The sequence below is a fragment of the Anser brachyrhynchus genome (assembly GCF_964034855.1).
Source record: "Anser brachyrhynchus genome assembly, chromosome: 1".
NCBI lineage: Eukaryota > Metazoa > Chordata > Aves > Anseriformes > Anatidae > Anser > Anser brachyrhynchus.
In genome coordinates, this window is record NC_137694.1 from 157,440,840 (window position 1) to 157,451,531 (window position 10,692).

The following is a 10,692-nucleotide window of genomic DNA, read 5'->3' on the forward strand; positions in this document are numbered from 1 at the left end:
GATCCCGGCGCCATGAGTGACAGTCTGGAGGCTCTTACTTTGCTGGTTGCTGGTTGCTTGTAACCAGCAATCACAAAATCTCAAGTTTTGGCCCTTGGGCCATTCGCCTCAAAGTTAGCTCAGAGGTGGCAGGACTGCAGTCCTGTAGCTGGGGTGATATTTAGGCCCTGTCGGTGGCTCCAAGGCAGATTCACCTGTAGCATATCTCAGTCAATGGACCTTCAGGTGCTCTGCTCTAGATCAGACCTACCAAGTGGTGTGTCCCTGGGACAGGAGCTCAGTGTTTTCAGGGCTGAGCTCCAGGGAAGGTCCGCCAGGGGTATCTTCCAAGGTGGGGACAAGTCTTCTCCAGGACGCCACATAAGCTCTGTGGAGGAAAATATTCATCTTCTGTGCTTGTAGCCCCTTTGGCACAAGTGGTCCACAGATGAGGTGCTGGTGCGCAGTATTGGCCACAGACCAAGAGAAGTCCATTCCCATTACCAGCGGTAACAGGTGACAGCTCCTTCCCAACTTGAGATTAACACGAGTGGTTTCAAGGTATTCTGAACACGGACCTCAGTGAAAGCTCAAACCAAAGGTTTTTTTTTTTCTTTGCATCCAGCTTCTTGGAAAGATAAAATCTTTCCAAGAAAGATGAGATCCAGCATGGACTTTAGGCAAATTTGAGAAAGCGGTGAGTCAGAAAGTTGTGGATGTATGTGATTCTTCAGATGGACCAATACACAAGTGGCATAGACTCAGCTCTGATCTGAGTGGGAGGACACAGCTACGATTTCATCACATGGTTTGAGGATATGTACAGCGTTAATGGATGCTGGAGAGGTAGGGGAGATAAAGCTCCCTTCACCCCCCTAAGAAATCAATACTCACATAAGCTAATATTCTATGACGTTGACGTTTTAATTTTACTTGCTTCCCCTGGTTTATCACAGCTTACACCTTGGCAGTTCTGCAGGATATACCCACTTTATACCTGTATGTTTTTGACAAATACAAACGAAGACTCCCTCGATACTTACAGTCACAGCAGTGAGCTCTTGCAGTCGTGCTGCTTCTGGAGGGAGCAACATTTCCACGGAAAGCAGGGACCTCCGAGGAAACGCGCATGCTACATATGAATGTCGGACTTACGTATGTAAACAGCTACATGTGTAAATGATTTTCATTAGTTTGCTGATGTAAGCAGCAATACCCAGCTAGGAACTCTTCATCTCATGGATAACTCTAGGGTAAGTTCAAATATAACAGCAGCACAAAACAAAATACAAAAGCATCAACATTGCCTAAATATCTTATCTGAAGGCTGAGCAAACTGTGTTACTTTACTTTGTATGTTTTAATCTTCTCCATCTGTTTGTAAATACTTTATCCCCCTTATTGGCACTGCTACTGTTTTTAACATCATTGACCTCAGCATGGACAGGAAAGGTATACACAGGTGGAAAGTGACCCAAATTCACGGTGCTCACCTCTGGACCCCATATCAGAGGCAGTGTCCATGTGCTCTGTCCACGTGTCCAACCGCTCACCAAGCAGTTCCAGAGGAAGCAAGCCTACACGTCCATGGAGGTACGGATTAGGGCTGGAAATAGGCCGAATGTTTGGTATTGCTTTCAAGATCTGTCGGAAACTTTTCCTTGGGTTGGGACCCTGACAATTTCTGTGCGTGATGGATAGGGTTGAACTTGGGAAGACCCTAGGGCTGGAGCCTTTCCCTGGGGAGGCACCAGATGGGGTTTCTCCCCGATGCCCAGCCGCCCGTTTGCACACCGAGTGGCTGCGAGACCACTTTCCCCCAGCCAGATTTACCCGGATCTGGCCCACGAGACCAGCAGTTTTCAGGAGAGGACCACCAGCGAGCACGCTGCCTAGTGCCACAACCTTTTTCCCCATTGCGAAACCATCCTAAAAATCAACGCGCGTGTCCGTGGGGTGAAAAATCCACCGGGGGATGGGAAGGGGAAGCGCTCTGGCTGTCCATCAGCAGTCACCTGCCCGAGCCTGAGCCCTTTTGGCAATTACTAGGGCCGGGCCGGGGACAAGCCTTGGGGCAGCCTGGGCTGGCGAGGAACTCTCGCAGCTCGCCGGGGGCGCGCTCCCGGAGCCCCCCCGCTCCCCCCCCCATCCCCAGCCGCGCGGGGGCGCGCAGCGGGGGCGCGCAGGGAGGAAGGCGCCGGGGCAGGGGGGGCTCGGAGCGCGACGAGCAGCCTTATCGCCGCCGGTATCTTTACAACCGCTCAGATGAGTTTTTAATTGTGGCTTAATGCGTTTAATTATGACAACTCTCGCCCATTTTCAAGTATGATGTATTAATATTACAGATCATTAACGCTGCTAAATTGCTGTAATGACACAGAGTCCTCGGTGTCCCAGTTAGACGGAGAAAAGACCCGCTTTTCTCATTTGGCGCTTTTGTTACTCGCCTTATAGGAAATTCATGCACGATCCTCGAGTCTTTAAAGCATGTAGGAGAGGCTGCTGCTGCTGCAGCCTCCTTATTAAATTATTGATAGAGAAAATCCCCCATGTAAAACTTCCCGAGCCTGAGACGGCACAGGAGCTAATATTGTCTTTCTAATATCCACTTCATCAATATAAAAGTTAGAAAGCCTCGGCTCTCGAGCGGGTCCCCCCATCCCCTCGTTCATAATTAGAGCAGACCGCATTTAACATCTGCAAAATAGTCATGCTTATAAGGAATGAGAAATGCGAGATGTTCCATTCTGTTTGCAATGGTTAGACCGTTTTAATCTCTTAACTTCAATATATGTCCTCTAGCAGGCTATACTTCTTGGATTTCATTTTTAGATCCTTAAGGCTGCATATATCTGTCAAACAGCCATAATGAATTTAAAGTGCTAATGCCTAGAAGACCAGAAAAAAAAAAAAACCATTGAAATATATCCTCGCTTGATTAAATTACCACCTCTAGCTACTTTACCTCCTTATGTCCGACCAGATTTCCCTTTTTACTTACCAAGTACCGGATCTGGAAGATGTGGAAGATGTAATTTCATGGTTAAAAGAAACACACACACACACACACGTGCCCAGAGCCCCCCCCCCCCCCCCCCTTTCAGACATGTGCCCGGACCAGGGGGCTTGCCGGCGGCTCGTCCTCGCACCCAGCCCGGGGGTGGGCCGGGGTCCCCCCGGGGCAGAGGGGCCGGGGTTTGTCGCCCCTCGGGCCGGGACGGAGAGCCGCAATCCCTCCGACGGCGCCGGCGGTGCCTGGGAGCCGCGGCGCCGGGAGGACAGCACGGTAAAGGGGGGGGGGGGGGTGGCGGAGAGGTGGGGGGGGAGAAGGAGAGATACATCGCTGGATAAGCGGCTTCTCTAGGTGAAAAAAAAAAAAAAAAAAGTGAATGGCCCGCAAAAAAAAAAAAAAAAAAAAAGGATGAATGCGGCGACACAAAGGGAGGGGGGGTGGGGAAAGGAAACGGGTCTGTGGCGGTGGGAGAGAAAGGTAAAAGTGAACAGAGGAGAGAAAAGGAGAGGAAAGAAAAAAAATGTAAATGAGTGAGACAAAAAAGCAAAGAGAAAAAGAAAAGAGAACAAGAGGGGGAAAGAAGTAATATTTTCCTTGATAAAAATGCACAAAAGGGAAGATGAACTTTGTTCTTTTTCTCTTTCTACTCTCCTCTCTCTTTCTGCTTTTCGCCTCGCAGCACGCCAGCCTAAGCTGAGAGCTGTAATGTCATTAAATTGCAAATGCTTTTTCATTTCCGACACACACTGTTTACTTATCTGGCAAAAACATATGTTGGAAGGAATCCGTTAAATTCTGCCCATTGCCTTGGGTAAAAGTGCAATGGAAACGGACCCACTGAGCTTCTTCTTTCTTCTTCTTTTAGCACTTCCCTTATCTACAAGACTGCTTCGCAGAAAACTGGCTAGTTCAATGAAAAATGAAGATACAGCAGGAGATTAGAGAAGAACACTGAGCAAAAAATTCCTGGAGAGAGGGTCACTCCATTGCAAATGATTTCACTCCTCTAGATCTGCATAAATTACTATTTTTAAGGCATCTCCAAAGTCTGTATATTTTTCTCACTCTGTCAAACATTTAATTTCACGCCCCGTGTTCTGAATATGCTAAAATGCATATCTCTGATGCACCTTTAAGCCAGAAAAACGAATGCAAAATTGAAGATAAAATGATGTGATTTGCACTACAAGCCTATTACTTGAGGTATTTACATATAGTTTACCTCTGCAGTTCTGAGAATGATTTATTAAAAAAAAATCTGGATTAAGCTCATATAAATATGTATAAATCTTTGTTTAGAAAATAGATTTTGCAGCTGTTGTGTCAAAAAAAAAAGTTCTTTAAGATTCTGTGAAGAATTTTCCTTTTAGCGCGCTTGAAAAAAGAGGGGGAAAGGACAGCATTTGACATCCTGCTTTGGCAGGAAAACACACACGCACACACGTTCGGGATTTTTTCTTTTTTTTTTCCTAAAGACTCCTTTTATTTCACACTTTTTTTTTTTCTTTTTTCTTTTTTTTTTTTTCCCGTGAAGTTCCCCGGCCCCCTGCCTCTCCCTCCCCTCATTCGCTGGGCAGGAGCCGTGCCCTGCCTTCTGCCGGGCGCGGATCGGAGCGGGGCTCAGGTGTAGTGAAACAATCGCGGGCTGGGGATGAAAAAAAGGGAAAAAAAAAAAAAAAGCCACGGCTCAGCCCAAAGCGATGCTCGCACAGGTGCCGGTGCCCGCGGCAAGGGCGGAGCAACCGCCCCCGGCCCTTCCTTCCCCCCCCCCCCGGAGCCCCCCCCGGAGCCCCCCGGCAGAGAGCAAGGCACGGGAAGATGCCCAAATGTCCCCCCCAGCTGTATTAAGGTGAGTGGTGGCGAGTCCGGGCGCAGGGCTGCGGCCACTTGAGCGGCCACAGCCGGGGGCTTTGCTTTGGCCAGACACAAAGCGGGGGCCGGGGTCCCGTCCCCCCCCACCCCCAGGCGCGGCCACCCCCGGCGGCAGCAGCCGGTCCTCGCCCCGCTGCTCCTTCCTCTGCCCTCCCCTTCCCGGCTAACGGGGAGCATCGCTGCGAGGAGGGGGAGAGAGCCGAGGAGCCCGCGGGGGGATCGGAGGGGTCCCCTCCTCCTCTTCCTCCTCCTCTTCCTCCTCCTCTTCTTTCATCCCCCGGCAGAGGCCAGGCGCACAGCCAGGGGACACAGCGTACGGGACCCCCTGGCTTAGTTAAGGGGAGGGGAAGCAGAAGGGGTCACCAGCCCAAATCCCCGTGCACAGGCCTTCCGGAGCCCCGTAGGGTTACGGCCGTGCTCCACGAGGTTAACCCGAGCAAGCCTCCGAAACGCTTCTTCAGGTGCCGCTCGAATTCCCGTTCTGCGATGCGTGGCCCAGGCGACAGCGGCTGTTTTGGGGCGAGGCGTGTAAGCGGGAAGCTTTCTCGGGATGACCACATACCCAGCTGGGACTTCTTAGATAACTTCTAGACCAATTTAAGACTCAGAGGTGAAATCTGGACTTCAAGTGATGCATGAATTGCAACTCCCCCAGTCCTATCATCCTACCCTCACCTCCAGAACACAAGAGCTTTCCACCACCCCTCGCAACACAGATGCCATCGCCTGATGCGACAACCTCACTGACAGTGAGAGCCACCTATATGTGCTCCTGCCCCCTTTGGTCTCTGGCAACCGACCTCAGAGATACGGGATTGAAACTCACAGACTGTGCATAACACACACACCAGTAGCTAAAAAGCTGGTAGCTAAAAGCTAGGAGCTTTTAGCTCCTCTCCTGCTGCTGGATAACAGCCTGGTGCCGTGTCCGTCCCTGAGTCCCAGAGAGCCTGGGACCACTGGCGGCACCTACACAGACCGGAGCTGGCTCCCTTGCTCCCACACAGGTGGGAAGTTGGGGAAAATAAACGTGTGCAGTTCTCGAGGGGAAGCAGCAGCGGTCCTCGTGCACCGATGGCTTCAGTGAAAAAGTCCCACGTGGCAGGGGAGACTCCTGAAGGCCATCGCTTTGCGTTTGTACAGGAGAATAGTGAAGACATGAAGGAAAAGTAAAGACAGTCTTGCGATGAGCTTTATTTTGGACAGAAAAGATACATCTCATACTTCGCAGCAATAGCTCTGCCGACCAGCAGGCTTGCAGTAGCTGAAAATGGTTACCTGTAAGAGGTGGCAGGATGAAACCTGAGGGCAAACTGCAGCCTTGTGCCACGCTGGCTCTTGACAGAGTTCAAGGGGGACGAGGCAGGACCTCCCTGCCGTGCAAGTAGAGCATTTGTCACGACACCGCAGGTTGTGTGCTACCGAGGCAGCGATCCCTCTTTAGCCAGGCCCAGCTCGCTGCAACCCCACGGGCTCTGCAGCCAAGTGAGTCACCAATCGCTGTTCCTCTCTGCTTTTTCCAAAGGCATTTATTAATTCCTAACAATGACCTGGCATATTCTGCTCTTCAGGTGTCAGGGCTTTGGGCCTGCACCATCACCGCTACACCAAAACGAGCGTTTATAGAGAGGTTTAACCCCCGTTCAAACCAACCGGCAAAGCTGCAGTTCGTCAGGGCAGGGACGGACCGAGGTAAGGTTTCTGACATGTGAAGCTGCTGTGACTTCATTGTAATTAACCACCCAGCAAGCTGGCTCTGCGCTGAGGGCACAGGCGCATGCTGCAGCACTGTGTGCAGAGGGGACAGCTGCACACACACGTAAGGAAAATCTCTCAAGGACCAAAATTGCCCTGTGGAAAAGGGCAGGGAAGTGACCAGATAATGGCACTGAGTGCACATCTCCAGAACGGAGACCTGAAAACAACAAATACAGCCCCAGGCACTCCAAGGGGACAAGGCGGTGAGCGAGGAGCGGATGCTCTCTCTCCCCCTGTCACTTCACTAATGAAAACAGGGTGACAGGAATACCAGCAGACCCTGCTGCTTCTCAGTTTAAGCTATAGCACTGCCCCATCCCTCAGCACTTCAAGGAGCAATGCAAACAGACTCCAGGGGTTTTGTCACCACTTGCTTGTCTTCTAGGGGTCAGCAGAGGCTACAAATGGAGGGGCTGGAGACACAAGTGCACGGGAATCGAGCAACGAGGAAGGCACAGAGATCAGATACCCACAGCTCCAGATGAGGAAATACCTTAAAAGCATTTGTAGGTACTGCTCACCTTTGCATCTTGCACAACCTAGGTGTTCCCTCCCCTATTGCCTTTCTATGAAAAAGGAGCAATGCAGCCCCGCCACCGTGAACTCGCTGGGTTCTCCAAACCAAGCCCAGCGCTCTGCACGACTTTGGGGCAGCATTATCCGAATGCACGGATTAAAACCACTGACCCCCCTGGAGCTGATGTAGCTCGTGTAGTCTGTCGCAGGACTACGCATCTGAGCTGCGGGTAGCGTTGCCATATGCAGCGTAAGGAACCTTCCATATGGTTTCTGAAAAGTGGTTACAGCACACGTGCACCAGGCACTTTTCAAAGTAAAACAGATCTGTTCATTTTTATTTTCAAAATACCAAAGCAGTAAAATCATGTAATTGAGTAATCACTTGCCAAATTTCCTTTTTTAATCTAATCTATTTTGAGTTACATCAGAGCCAAAATGCAAATTAATCTGGTAACGTTCCAGGATTTTTTTTTCCCCTTTCAGAAAACACAATTTAAGGTACTCATAAGTAAGGAAATTTTAAAAACCATTTGTTTTGTATGCTGTAAACTCTGGAAAACAAGTTCCAGCCTGAAGTAAATTTTCATAGGTAATAGGTTAAATAGAAGGCTTATGTAAATTTTGATCTCATCCTAACAACTCCATTTTACGAAATTTGATTTGAAAATAATTCTATTGTTTTAAGAGAGCCTCGCATGGTCAGAAATGAGGCAAAAAGTACCCACTCTAACAACACAGATGTACGTTCTTTCAGCTCTGACCTGCTGTATTGAAGAAGAGATTCCTGAGATTGCTCCTTTGCAGCCTCCCTCAGTCAATTTTGTTGCTGTTGCAGCATTAAAAGCCAAACTAACTAACCAGCCTGGGCACATGCTTCAGTACTTGACTGCAAGGTAAGAAAGATCCCCTCCATCCTATCAGAGCTGCATGAAGAGCTGCATCTCAGCAGATGGATGGATAGAAGTAGCCTTCAAGAGTACCTGGTGCTGCAAACCACAGCTCTTTGGGTTGCAGTTCCTCAGACGAAGTCTCTCCCTACATGCAGGCAGACCTTGGGGAAAGCTGTGTGATCTTGGTTGCCTTCCACCCCAATGCTGCCACCTGTTGAAAATACTGGCAGCCACTCAAGTCATGGCTGTTTTCTTGTTGCTTGCCTCCTCTGCCCTCAAAACTGCTTCAAACCGGGGTCTCCTTGTGACACCTCCTGGCCCCTTTCGTAGGGCCACAGAGACCTTGCTCATCTGAAAGTACTGCAAAGCAGCAGAACTGTTCTCCCACTATTGTAAAAAAAAAAACACCAAAAAAACAACCAACCCACCCCAAAACCAACCCGACGCGACTCTTGACCAAGAGGCTTTAAGGGAAAGGAGAGGCCAGTTCTTAGCATGGAGAACCTAGCAGAAGACATACACAAGACAGAGATGGGAGCCACTAGGCTACGGTTTGCAGAAGACTGACTGACCTTGCAGCTGCCCTTCCAAAGGGGATCGTGCCCCTCTTCAACCTGCCCGCTCTACCCCATCCCCTGCGGTGCCACTGGTGCTCGGCCAATCCCAGTGAGCTGGTTCAGTGAGCTAAAACCATGGAGAACGAATCTGATTTTTCTTCCTCTGCTGCTGCTACAGGCCGAGTTTTCTATCGGTTTAACTCCTCGACTCCATCTCGCTTAAGCTGCGAGGTGACAGCCAGTGCCACTGCAAGGGAAGCGACAGCAGCACACAGCCGGGGGACAGGGACACTCTTTTTGGCAGCAAACAACCCAAATTAGCTGCAATGTCAAACCACACCCTCAGGTCTCTGATGGCTAGGGAGACCAAAGGCATGGTGGAGAGGGCAAAGGAGAGACAGGAAAAGCGTGAAATCAAAACAGACCAAGGATAAAGAGAATACGCATACTAGATGCAAAGTAGGGGCTGGACTGTGAGTGTTGATCGTGGGAACAGATGGAGAGATAGAGAGAGAAATGACACCCATTACGCTCAAAATCATATGTGCGAGAGAGAGGGGAAAGGGGAGGAACAGAGAGTGTGCGGTGGGAGAGGTGGGATTCTGACAGACAGCAAAAAGGACCTGTAGAAAAGAATGGTTTAAGAAAAATTAGAATCAAAACTTACTGTTCACTAGAAAATCACAGCCTAGTTGCGTTTCAGTGTGGATAAAGAATGATCCTTTGAAAAACAGCTTAATATTTTCTTTTAATGTTTGACGTTTGCAAGGATCACCTGCCCCTTGTACATTGCATAGTCACACAAAAAGAGTTACAAGGTACAACATAATAATCGGTTTTAGCCAGCCCAGCCAACACTTATAGCAATCTGTTAAAAGTGTCGAGTAGAGGCATGGCATCACACAGAATAAACCAGAACCAAATCGGATCAAAGAGTCTTCCAGTTCTGTAGAGGACGGAGATGCAAACAAAAAGATTTTGATACCTCTGTGGCTCTCCATTAGCACTGGAACCAGAAAGGAATATTTATTAGGTCTGACTACAAATGTTTGTCTTGTGTGGGAGGTCTTACTATAGTAATATGTATTAGAAACTTGATATTTTTCCAATCAAGCCTTTCCACTTTCATTTACATATATTTAATTGTAAATATTCATTTTTCCTACCTGAAGCACTTTAAATAAAAGTACAATCAACATACCCTACACGGGAATGGGAGCGAATAGCTTAGGGGATGAGCTCGAGCATTGTTCCAACCTCTACATCACTGGTTCCAATCCAGCCCGGGTCGGGAGCCATGCAAGATTACCACTCCTCGCAGCGTGTGGGGGGTCTCGTAGGCTGAATTGCTGATCTCACTCTCATTCCTTCTGAACAACGATCCTCCCCCCAACCAATAAATCAGAATTGACACTAACTGGCATCTGTGCCAGTAGAAAAGGCGATGACTGGCAAGGAAACGTCCTCTCATGCGTTGAAGTGAATTTCTTCAGAGCACAAACAACTTCGGTTTGCAATCTTGTCAATGTATACTTATCTTTTCCAAGCACCGAAACTCACAGACAATGGAATTAGTATACCCTCTATCTGCAACTTTATTTAAAACAGAACCACGCGATGCACAAAAACTAACATGTACGAAGCTGCCATTCAACCCCAGCTAAATAGTTGTGCTCAGCACGGTCAGCAGCTGGTAGCGCTGCCTTTACATGCAACGTGTTTCTCTCTCTTTGCAGCGGGCGAGGTGGCAGGGAGTCTGCAAGCTGGCTACAGCCCTCCCGCTGAGAGCTCCCTGGGTCCGCGGCCGCTTTCAGCTGGCACAAAACCATGCCATTTATGCGCTGGGGCTACGGGCATGCTAAAGGAGTGCTTTTGTCCACTGCTGTCATCTGGTGTGTAGCTGAGGTGGGTGCATCATGAGTTGCTCAGATCAGCCAGAGCTGCAGTTTGGCGACACAAAACTTTTTTTTTTTTTGTGTGTGTGTGTGTGATGGAAAGCACGTTTTAGAAAAAAGAGAAACTTTTTCAGGCAGGATGCACTTACTGAAGACAACTAAAAGAAGCCTGGAAGCTATTCTCCTAAGACGAGGTTATGAAACCAAAA

At 49.1% G+C, this 10,692-nt stretch overlaps 1 long non-coding RNA gene across 1 annotated transcript; it reads left to right on the plus strand.

Annotated features, from left to right (window-relative positions):
- Window positions 1-1,556: 1,556 nt before the first annotated feature.
- Window positions 1,557-10,692, plus strand: LOC308188348. The gene is made up of 2 exons (XR_013945432.1): window positions 1,557-3,265; window positions 3,858-10,692. It is a non-coding gene; the product is annotated as an uncharacterized lncRNA (long non-coding RNA).